General features: G+C 39.3%; 1 protein-coding gene across 7 annotated transcripts in view; it reads left to right on the top strand.

Annotated features, from left to right (window-relative positions):
- The window catches only part of FUT9 (fucosyltransferase 9), a 380,693-nt gene that overhangs the window by 352,507 nt on the left and 15,404 nt on the right, over positions 1-12,782 (top strand). For 2 of the 7 annotated variants that reach the window (XM_075340117.1, XM_075340113.1), the window contains exons 1-2: positions 8,599-8,638; positions 9,000-9,169. The exons of 4 other annotated variants lie outside the window; for them this stretch is intronic. The gene's annotated coding sequence lies outside the window, so the exon portion shown is untranslated. Of the gene's footprint in view, positions 1-8,590; positions 8,639-8,999; positions 9,170-12,782 lie in introns of those variants that run through there. One more of the 7 variants, XM_075340112.1, reaches the window with a different exon arrangement.

Here is a 12,782-nt window from a genome sequence, read left to right as displayed (position 1 = left end):
TTTCTGCCTATGCACAGTGTACACAAAAAGCTGTGAATCAATGATCTGGGTGGGGTTATACAGAGCTCAACATTCAGAGAGCTGATAAATCTGCAGCAGATAAAACAGTTTTTAATCAAAATGGCAACACCCAGTAAAGTAAGTAACACATTACTGGAATCATTCCCATTCATCATGCTGCTTTCAGATGGGGTAGCAAAAACCTAGTGACAGGGTTCCTAATAGTGCATACCCTCTTTGTGCTGCATCTCTTTTTCTATTTTGTGGCATCCCTTTGATCTTGATTAATGATTTGTGACATCACTGTGTTGTCTATACCTGTGCTGTTGCTTCATTTTGATCATAACCAATGTGCAATAACTATTTTCTATTTATCATATCTATCTAGATATTATTTATGACAAGTTTATGTATTATCGCTGTGCTATAACTTTATTGGTTATTATTGTTATTGTTGTAAAATTATTATATGCATTATCCATTCCCTATTATGTGCCTATTAGTACCTCTGGCACATAACAAACCTCTGGGGCCCTATAACAGATATTGTACCTGGGGCCAGAGACTTTAAACAACACTTGTTGCCCTGATTTGTTAAGTGAGCCTAGTACAGTGGGTCAATTTGTCTATCATAAAATGATGGCAAGGCCAAACAATTAAGTGCACCTTCCCAACTGCTTGTTTTCCATCTATCTATTTTCTTTCACAGTTCTGGCTTCATAGAGCCAGAGAATGGCGGAGATAAATGGAAAACATGCAGGTGGGAAGGTGCACATTAATATTTGGCTCCGCCATAATGCACTGAGCACCTGTACTTGGTTTGAGCAATCATTTTGTGTTGACAGAGTTCCTTTAAAGACTTACATTGTAAAAGTGACTTCCGACTCCCACATAAACTCCAGTGTGAGCTGAGAATTGTGTGAGTTAATAAGGTTGTCCGGTCTAACCGACCGACACATTTTGGCCTCTACCTTAATCATGGTCACATCCAGTCTAGAGTCTGCTAAATTTTCCTGAAAGTCTTTTGCAGTCAAGAATGGGTTCGGACTTGCTTCTCTATCAATCCTATGAGCAGCTGTCACAGAAATTTAGCTTGGTCTTCCAGACTTTATCTTGACTTTCACTGTTCCTTTTAACAGCCATTACATTTCGTACTAAAGAAAGAGCAACTTGAAAACACATTGCTATCTTCTTATAGCCTTCTCCTTCTTTGTGGGCCTCCACCATTTTTATTTTCAAACTACTAAGCAGCTGCCTAGAAGAACCCATAATTGTTTTTTGGCACAAGTTTGGAGGAGGCTGGCTTTTTAAAGCTGTGAAATTTGCATTACATGGTCTTTCCTAATGATGGTGGTGAACAAGCCATAACCCTAACAGGCTAATTAAGGTTGGAAACCTTGGTCAAAGTTATTTGAGCACTCAAATCTCCAAGGGGGCCCAAACGTTTTCATTTGCCCATTTTCCTTTTTGCAATTTTTAAAATGAAAGGATTATTTAATTTTTTTTTGCCTGAAATACAAAGGAAATGTGTCATCTTTAACTTTATGCCGTTTAGAGTTCATTTCATCTTTAACTCGCTTAACTGTTCACAATAACAGTAATTTTGACCAGGAGTGCCGAAACTTTTAGATACCACTGTGTGTAACTGGTCTAGCATTGCACTAAACAGCTGCTGACTACTCAAACAAGTATATCTCTAAATTGTTTTGTATAACATAAGCACCAGAATTGAATACCCTCCATGGACACAACTACCCGGTAATGAGAAGCTAAGACATCCATAAGTAATGCTCATAGGCTGTTTACGAATCTTGTCCTAGGCACCTATTACACTGTAAATGTGAAAAACTAATAAGAAAAAGACAATCACTTGCAATCTGTGTACTGCTCCACGCAGCTCAGGACATTAGTTTTACTCATACTATGATGGCACTGTCAATAAATACATAGACTATCCCACATGTCTGCAATTTATCGCAGGAAAATGAGCAGACTAAAGCCCATCTGTGGGCAGTAGAAGCAGAACATGATTAGTAAAGCATGATGATGATTTTTCTTTAAGATTGAAGTTAATGTCTCATCTTCTGATCCTGGAAGAGACATTAACACATCTAATCACCATTAGCATCATGGATTATATATAGCGGCAGTAAGAACGGTTCAATCTGGCAACCGTACAAGAAACCTTTAAATATTCAAAACATTAACATTTCGAGATGTTGGTTTATAATCTTCCGTCTTCCTGACTTGACAGTATTGAAGTCATTATGCAACTTTTCCAAAACAAAAATTTACTGTGAAATCTTTATAGCTCTTTCCTGACACTGGTTCAGCACAATGACAGTGAAGAATGGGCTGAGGCAGCAACTTAAAGTGACTAATGTCTTCTCTTTTGATACAAGTAAAATATATCTTTGTACCGTGTTAGCCAGTAGAGATAAAAAAAATTGTTTTTTTTTTTTTTTTTTTTTTTTTACTGCACTATTCTAAGTCCTGTTGTGTATAAATACGTGACTCTTCAGATTTTGTGTTATACCATGCCTGATGAAGAGACCTGAGTAGTCTCGAAAGCTTGCAATTATTACCATCTTTTCAGTTAGCCATTAAAAGGTATCAACCACTGAGGACTCTCTGTTCTTTTAAACAATTTTTTTTAATGTCTTCTCTACATTCAAGAAGCTGATAAGGATTCCAAATACTTACTGCAATGATGAGAACATTTCAATGTTACATTACAGCTTATACCTAGACAGAGCGAAAGAAGCGAAGGGGGCATTAAGCAAATATGAAATAAGCTGGCTGGGTTTTGTCAAAAAGGAATGGTGTTCATGTTCCCCTTTTGTGCCTTTCCATGGCCCTTGATGCCAAATGCACGCCCACGTGATTTACTATTTCTGCTTGTGTGAGTCAAGTACAGGTTGAAACAAGAAGAAAAGGGTCAGCTCACCAGCAGGAGAAGACGTCCAACTGGGTGTCAGCAGGAGCACAAGAGGAATAGGAATATCCAGCAATTGGCAACATTTTAAGAACTCATCCTTTATTTTTCCAAAATTTCATAAAAATTTGCAACATCAAGACATAAAATCCAAAAAATAATCCATGTTAGATAGCTTATGAACAACAAAAGCGTTTAGGATGCGGGTCCTTATTCATTGTTAGTCAAGTACAGGTTCTTCATACCAAATCATAGAGTAGATGGGACGAACCAAAGCTGGGTTCTCTTACAAGGGCCTCTAGCAGTTGGAACTGCTTTACAGATGTGTCCTACCTTACATTACCTCTTGAATCGACATATTCTGAAGATGAGTGGCATGAGTTGACCAACATTGAAAAAAAATATATGATTTTGTGATATTCTGTCAGGAGACATTGATGCCATATGCGTCAAAATGAGGCCACTAAGTTTTTGTTACTTGACTCAAACACTGCTTAAAATGTTATCATGTAATAAATTTGTACAGTGAGAAATTGGACTCCTTAAGGGTAACCTGTAATCATGAAAATACAGTCCAACCTACAAGCATCATGGTATAGTACAGGAGTAGACTGATATATAGTTTGGGGAGAAAAGGTTCAGTATAGGTTATATTTTCATCATTTAATCCTCTGCTCTTTCCTGGATTTTCGGTAGAGTGGGCGGTTCTATTAGTGATTGACAGCTGTCTCAGTATGCACATGTGGTGCCCCTGAGGCTTCAGTCACCACAGGGTACTGCATCTCATCAGAGGTGCGGTACTCATCTCGGGTAAGAAGGAGGTTAGTGCCGATTCACAACATCCACAACCACACATAAGCCAGTTGCTCTCTCACTGGAACAGGGTTAGGGTAGGGTAATTTAGGATGGTCACCATATCGTCTGGGACCTCCACCCCCTAACTCTGGGACTCGAGTGGGCAGGGCAACTGATCAGGGGAGTAGGAGACAAACACACACTCTGGAGATTCGAGACACCGCCGGGAACAAAGTGAGATGCAGGAGAACATGGTTGCTCAGGGGATAGTTAATAGCTCCCTCAGGACGGGCACACAACTAAGGATGTGGAGCCCTAGGCTGGTGGACACTTCACGGCCTGCCAGTAGAATCCGCCGGGTGGAGGATTTCAAGTTCTCTGGTCCACAACAGCGCCCGGGGCAAAGCAGCATATAGAACCAGGAGCTGTGACCATAGGGCGGCCCATCAACAGACCAGCGCTGTCTGCTATACAAGATGGGGAACATAACCACCCCCATGACTCGGGTCCCTGTGTAGCTTCAAGTCACAGGGACTCACATAACAGAGCGCAGGGAGGAAGGACTCACGAAGTACGCCATGGATACTGACACCCGAACTATCCGGGATCATCTGGAGCCCATCACAGCAGAGTCTGGCAGTCCAACGGCATCAGCAACTCAGTGAGTAAACACCTTAAACTGCAACCGCTGTGTCGCCTGATCCTTCCCGCACCCTGCGCTTCCCACACTGGGGTGGACAACTACTCTTAACATCCTCCCTGAGGCCTAGCGCTGCCTGTGGAGAGCTGCAATATCTGAGCTGCATTACCATTTGCCCCAGCAGAGAGAGACCTTGTGCAGTGGTGGCTCCCCTCCTGGACACATAACACAGGTGTCGTCACAAAAGACAACTACTTCAACCATCATCCTACATCATTTTGGTTGACACCGCGGGATCACGGAGCCAGGCCAGGCCACTGTGACAACCCAAATGTCCAAACCAGCATGGTGACGAGTGAATCCCCCAACACCCCGCAGGCGCGTCACACACTTATCCAAAGATAGCGGTCAACTACTGATAGGACTGCCCACTGGACCAAAAATCTCAAAAAGAGCTGAGGGTTAAATAATTAAGCACAAGGTATGCTGACTCTTTTTTTGTAAATCTATTTAAAAATTCATGCAGCTGTCTACTTTATAATAGAAATGTAGAGACTGGTACAGATCATGCATCTAAATAAGGATGACACATCTGTATGTATATCACTGCACAAAGAGCAACTTCACACCAAAATATTACCAATGTAGAGAGTTCTTGGGGTCCCTTGAGTCCTAACTAGGGACTCCGACTAAACTTTTCAGTTTTACCAAAGAGACAGTGAACTCTAAAAACTCTAGAAAAATATAATATTAACCCCTGAATGACCGCGGGCAGTAATCTTACGTCCTAGCGGTCATAATGTTAATTCCTACTGCTGCTGCGGGCTGCAGATGGGGATTTGCACACATGTCAGCTGATTTGTACAGGTGACATGTGTGCCTCACAGGTTCCAGTGGAATTGCTTTCCACCTGTACCTTTTAACCCCTTAAATGGCGCTGTCAAGATGTGACAGGGCCATTTTAACAGCGATCGTGGTAATCGCATACTCACAGACCGCCACCGGAAGTCACGTGATGTGATCACATGGATCTGATGGTTGTCCTGGTAGCACAGGGTCATGTGATGACTCCTGTAGCTCACATGAGTCACTTCCTGTTTCACTTAGCCAAAAACTGTGTGAGACAGGAGATGAGCATATCTGCTGTTCACAGCTGTACAGCTGTGAGCAGCAGATATGAAAGAGCATCAGACTGCTGATCATTAAAGTCCCCTAGGAGGACTAGTAAAATACAAAAAAAGTTTTTCAAAAATTTTGAAAAATTTAAAAAAAAATAAAAAAACCTAAAAGTTAAACTCACTCCAATTCGCCCCATTGAAAATTAAAGAGTTACAATAATAAACAATAAACACACATTTGGTATCGCCGCATTCAGAAATGCCCGATCTATCAAAATATAAAATAAATTAATCTGATTGGTAAACAGCGTAGCAAAAAAAAATTCCAAAAGCCAAAATTACGTTTTTTGGTTGCCGCAAATTTTGCACAAAATGCAATAGCAGGCGATCAAAATGTAGCATCGGTGCAAAAATAGTACAGTTTAAAACGTTAGCCTAAGACGCAAAAAAATAAGCCGTCACTGAGCCATAGATCCTGAAAAATGAAAATGCTATGGTTTGTGGGAAATGGCGCAGAACATACGCCACTTTTTTGGACAAAGTTCTGATTTTTTTTAACCCCTTAGATAAACATAAACCTATTCATGATTGGTGTCTATGAACGTACATCGACCTCAGACATCACACCCACATATCAGTTTTACCATATAGTGAACACAGGGAATAAAATATCGCAAAAACAATAGTGCAATTGCACTTTTTTTTGCAATTTTGACACATTTGGAATTTTTTTGCCATTTTCCAGTACACTATATGGTAAAACTCATGGTTTCATTTAAAAGTACAACTCGTTCCACAAAAAACAAGGCCTCACATGACCAGATTGATTGAAAAATAAAAAAGTGACAGCTCTCGGAAGAAGGAAGGCAAAAAAAACCGGAAAGCGCAAAATCGGCCAGTCGTGAAGGGGTTAGTATATTATAACATTAGACCAGAATTATTATTATTTTTTTCAATATTTACTTCTTTCTTTGAGATTGAAATGAGAGGTTCCGAAAGATTTTTCAGAAATCTACATTTCAATATTTTTTTTCTTATCCTTTTCTTCAATTTAAGCACCACCGTGGCATCCCCATAGTGCTAACTCGGCCGCATTTCATCAGCAAAGGAAGCATGAAACAATTCCTGATCCTACTATTATTTGCAAAATGTAAATCACGAGAAGCTAAAATAGTGATGATGTGAAAATAAACAATTTTTAATTGGATTTTGGATGCTTCTTGTTTCACCTTCATGCTCCTAGCCTCAATACAAAAGTGACTGTTATGCTGATATTACCGGTAAAATATTCTTTGTAACTAAAAAAAGGTGCACACACATATCAGCAGGAATTGAGGCAAGCTAATAGGCATGTGAGTGTTTTGCATTTTGTGATTTCATGCTCATTGTTTCTCATTATACTCAAAAAGAAATGTGTTTAGAGGACGAGTGTTTCCCTTCTCAAATTCATAGCCAACGCTTTATATGCATGTATTTTTATGAACACTATTTAGGTTGTCAAGTCACATTGGACTTGATAAATTCGGCATATTCATGAAAAGTTCTCCAAAAGTAGGATGAAAGATCTGACATCAAAATACTATATGTAGTACAAGTAAAATGACCCCCAAAAACTCAGAGAGTGTTAAAAAAATATATAAACGCATAAAATGTATCATTTGTTAACCTCATAAGTGATATTAGTAAGTAGGGCATGTGACCGATGAGGCCAGTAATTGGCTGCAGTGCTCACACAATGTAATGTCATATCAGAACATTTTAGTCCTGGGAGTTCTAAGCAATATAATTCCATCAGGATGCAGATATTTATATTTTTCTTTCATTTCTCCCCCTTTTCTTCTATGAGCCATACCTTTTTTATTTTTTTGGGGGGCGACATAACCGTACTAGGGCTTTTTTTTTCTAGACAAGTTGTATTTTTGACACCATTGAATTTAGTATACTGTGCATTGTGCTGAAAAATGTGAAAAAACAGATTATTTTTTTTTCGATTTAGTATTTATGACTCTAATTGCACAGTAAACATTACCTACAACGTGATTCTTCATGGTCAGTATAATTACTGAAATACCAAACTTCATGTAGTTTCTTTTTATTGTAGAAATATCTTTAAAAAAATGAGAATTTAAAAAAAAAATAATAATAATTCACACAAATTTTTTTTTTAATTCTCTTTGTTTTTGCCTTAATATGAACTTTGTAAAAAGAAAATAAAAAAAAATTTTTTTATAATAAGTACAGTTTGGAATGTTTAGTGCTGTAGTGCACATTTGGTGCTGGCTTTTTGTTTTTTCTTCTTTAAAAAGAAAATAAATTGTAGAGTCAACCTGCCATTTTTGTAATTTTTCCCACCACAATTTCGGCTTTTTAAGGTCATTTCAACCTTAGAAAGCCAAAATTGTGGTGATAAAAATTGCAAAAATGACAGCTTGACTCTACAATTTTTTTTTCTTTTTACTAAGTTCACATTAAGGCAAAGAGAAAAATCCGGCACGTCCTTGTGTGAATTAAAAAAAAATTGTGTGCGTTAAAAAAAAAAATGTCATAAAATTCTCATTTTTGTGGGATGTGGAGTGACCAAAACAACAATTCTTGCATTTTTATTTATTTTATTCTTGCACATTTAATTTGAATTTATAGAAGAGGTGTTACAAAATATGTTTTATTTTATTTTTTATTGATAAAACAAGGTGTTTCAAACTTTCACTATTGTAGTATAAATTGTAAATATAAATTATAGAATATTAAATTATTATTGTTATTATTATTATTATTATTATTATTAATAATAATACTAATAATAATAATAATAATAATAATAATAATAATAAATTATATAATATAAATGGATAATAAATTGTAATATAAATATAATAATATAAATGTAAATGTAAATTGTGCTATGTGTTAGTTGATTCATTTAGCTTGTTCCATTAGAAGTAATCTTTAATTTGTTTTATACATGTTTCCTTCAGTCTTAAGATACTAGTGGAATTACAGAAGTAAATGTATTCTATTTTGGAATTCTCTTATGTGACTCATTAATGGAAATAGAACTCTAGAGAATTATGACATCATAAAAAAAAAATCAAGAGAAAAAAACTGTCATTTCAGTAATGAAAGCGGATGTCAGAGTCAGAGGAGGTTAAGGTGAGGAGGACACTGATTTCTAAATATACATGGAAGTTATTTTTGGAAGAGGATATACTACGGTACATAGTTAACCAAGAGGACTGTCAGATACAATTTGCTGTTGAGACATCCAAATAATTACACATTAAAGAAGGCAATCTCGAAAAATAAGTAAATCATTTTCAAAGCATAGAGTTAGATAATGTTATTCATTAATGAGCAAGGCTGTAGGAAACAATATAAAAGTGCCCATCTTTACACAGCTATTATCGTCCTATAACACTTGTACAATTTTGGAATTCCAGTCTTTCGGTTTTTCTGTTCTTTGTCGCATATCTTAGTCTCACATTCTGAACTAATTTAAAATCCCTGTTGGCAGGTTATTTTTTAAGACTGTTCCATCTATCCCTAAGTCTTTCACAGAAGTGAGATATGAGACTTTGTGTTATGAAATTTCTTATCTCTGGCTGATTCAATCCAACTCCGTGTGCGCTTGAGATAGAAGAAGCTTGCTGCTATCTTCTCTCTAGATAGTAACAGAGAGAAAATGTAAGTATCTACAAAAAGGATGTGTGATATAAAAAATGTTCCATTACACCCCAGGAGAGCTCACGCTCTACAAGTAGAAATCTATTTTTGTTATAAAAGGAACTACTAGAACTAAAAATTCTGAACACGGTATGGCAGAAAAAAAATGGCACAATAGCCAACCCCTCTACAATAACAGTATTTTACCCAGAGCCTATGGATACATAGGCATTACAATGTTGACTTCAAAGGAATATGTCACTAAATTTTTGTTGCCACAGGTGAAAGCAGAATGCATGATATAGCCTGATCCCCCAATTCCAGGCTTTTTGCTGCAGTTTTGATAAAATTCCTGTTTTATCCACTTTAGATCTACCAGTTCTCTGAATGCTAAGCTCTATATAACCATGCCCACATCACATATTGACAGCTTTCTGTGTACACTATACATAGGCAGAAAGCTTTCAAGCAGTGGTGGGGGTTTGCTTAAGCAAAGCTTATGAATATGAAGGGCTGCAGCATGGGGGTGCAGAGTTAGCACTTTAACATGAATAAAACAAAGACTTTCTAGCAGCAGAGTTACTAGTCCCCTAGTAATAATCCCCTGCTGATAAAATAAACATTTTACTAGTGATGAGCAAGCACTAAAGTGTTCGAGTGCTCATTACTCGAATTGAGCGAATCCAGTGCTCGGATGGGCTCGATTTGAGTAACAAGTATAATGGAAGTCTATGGGGAATTTGAGCATTTTTCTGGCAGACCCCTCTAGAGGGTAGGGGAGGCCGGAAAAATCCTCTGAGAAGATGCCTGAATGCATCTCTGACTCCCAGGTTGCTTCTGAGAAGTAGAAAATTAAATTATTAATTTTGATAACCAGCCAGGGTAAAGCAGACAGCTGGATGGCTGGTATTATAGGCTGGGAAAAGCCATGGTTATTTGGCACTTCCCAGCCTAAAATTAGCAGCCTGCAGACACCCCAAAATTGACGCAACACATTAGATGCGCCAATTCTGGCGCTTTACCCAGCTCTTCCTCATTGATTGTGCAGTGACAATCAGCATAATAGGTTAATGAGGTTGATGTCAGTTGTGAATTGTCAGCTGGCATCAATCCCAGGGATTAGTAATGGAGAGGTGTCTATCAGAAACCCCCATTACTGACACAGTTAGTGTAAAGTTAATTAAAAACACACACAGGTAAAATAATTTCACAAAGGGTTTTTTTGCAAGCATCACCAACTGTCATGGTGGCATCAGGATCTATGGAAGCACCAGATTCTTGCACTCTGTCTTTAAACTTCTCCTATGTCTGTGATCAGCGAAGGGAGACTCCGGGCATTGGCTCACAGACTTGTAGTTCCTAGGTACGAGTTAATCTCTGCTGGTCTGTTTGTTAATATCCTTTTGTCACATGCTATGGGAGAACCAGTCATATTCACTCTCCTCTTATTTATTATTTATCCTGGCTGGACTCTTCTTATAGTGCCAGTTTGTCTATTCTGGTCTGGAGAGGTGGACTTACCCATGCCTACTGGCACATACGTGCATACATAAGAGAAATGTATAAGTTTTGGTTTTCTTCTACTGGTTTTCATAACTTTTCATCTGCTACATAAGTCATACTAGGCATATGTGGATAGTTGTACTTTACTCCTATTCACAGACACTAGGTAATGATAACTCTTAAGGTACTGTCACACATAACGAGATCGCTAGTGAGATCGCAGGTGAGTCACCGTTTTGGTGACGCAGTAGCGATCCCGTTAGCGATCGCGTTATGTGTGACACTTACCAGCGATCAGGCCCCTGCTGTGAGATCGCTAGTCGTTGCCAAATGGTCCAGGTCATTTTCTTCAAAGGCGATGTCCTGCTGGGCAGGACACATCGCTGTGTTTGACACTGTGTGACAGGGTCACAGTGACTGCTGAGATCGTTATACAGGTCGCTACTGCGACCTGTATTGTTCCTGCATCGCTGGTAAGATCTGGCTGTGTGACATCTCACCTGCGACCTCCCAGCGACTTACCTGCGATCCCTATCAGGTCGCATCGTTTTCGGGATCGCTGGTAAGTCGTTGTGTGTGACTGGGCCTTTAGAGCACGGAAGACACTAAATGGTGCAAGTGTAAAATCCTGCTGTAATCTAAGCTGTCCCTTCTACATTAACTCTCCCTGAACTGCATTGTGCCGAGCATTGCATCCCCGGGTCTCATATAAGACCTGATGATGCGATGCCATCAGCCAATCACAGTAATGCCAGTAGCCAAAATGGGTACCACATTACTGTGATTGGCCATCAATCCCCAAATGTTTAGTGGCTGAAAAACTGCTGCAAAATATGTGTGGCTCGGACTCAAAAATGGCGCTCCAGCACCTGCGATACTCGGCCGAATATCGAGTGTGCCGAGTACCGATGCTTGATCGAGTAACGAGCAGTCCAAGCATGCTTGCTCATCACTAGATTTTATTGGAAATATAGCCATCAACCCAGCAAGTTTATTTTACTTGCTTATAAAGCTCCATTATTATCCTCAATGATTTACAGACATAATCATCTTTCTCCCCACTTGGGTTCAGGTCCTGAATTCTGGAAGGAAACAGGAATACTTTGAGGAAACCCGAACAGTCCTACTTTTAGCAAAAAGTCAGAAAACCCCCTTAGGCCCCTGCCCCACTCACGTGAAATTCACGCACGTGCCGAAAGACACGTATTTCCCCTGCGTGTTGCATGCAGGTAAGTACGTGTCTCTGGTACGTGTGGGCCACGTGTGTTCTACGTGTGCTATCCGCGATAGCACACGTAGAACCGGTAATTTACTTACTCACCTGGTCCTTCCTGCTTTCCGCGCTGCTGTCCGTGGTGCTGATCCTCGGTCTCCAGCCCTCCCGACTCCCCGCTGCTGCTGCTGCCAGGCAGTAAAGTGAATATTAAATGAGAATAATGAGCGGCGGTCAGCAGCTAGAGGCCGCAGCGGCAGAGACAGGAGGGCTGGAAAAGGTGAGTAAATGTTTTTTTTCACTGACACGTGTGTTTTCTCCGGCGCGTGTCACACGGGACCGCATCCACACTACACCCGTGTGGTACGGGTGCGGGCCGTGTGACACCCGTGCTGCGGGAGAAAACACTGACATGTCAGCGCTTTGAAAAACGCACACACGTACAAACACACACGGACACATGTTCCGTGTGGTTTTACGTGTGTGTGCCTGCTACAATAGGGTAGCATTGCTTAATGTGTCTCCGTGCCGCCGGTACTTGTAAAAAATGACAAACACGTGCCGGCAGCACGGATGTGTGTTGCAGACCTTAAGGAGGCTGCATAACTGGCCGCCTATAAAAGATAAATTAGTCCTCTTTTTTGTCCATCAATCAGTCATAACACAAAAATGCCCTTGACATTGCATTTTCATATGTTCAGTCTTTGTGGTCTAATTCTAAAATAAACACAGCACTTTGATTTTGTGCTCAAAACTGAAATATTTTTCTAAATGTTATGGGATCCTTCTTATTTTTTACTATCCAATTAGGATGGATGAACACAATAAGATAATGAGATTGTGATAGTTAGATACCAAATAATTGGAACCCTAGAAATAAGATAAAAAACCAAAAGGTCTAGAAAACCAATTTATACT

The sequence above is a fragment of the Anomaloglossus baeobatrachus genome, chromosome 3, assembly GCF_048569485.1.
Source record: "Anomaloglossus baeobatrachus isolate aAnoBae1 chromosome 3, aAnoBae1.hap1, whole genome shotgun sequence".
Lineage (NCBI taxonomy): Eukaryota > Metazoa > Chordata > Amphibia > Anura > Aromobatidae > Anomaloglossus > Anomaloglossus baeobatrachus.
This window is presented reverse-complemented; position numbering and strand designations above follow the sequence as displayed.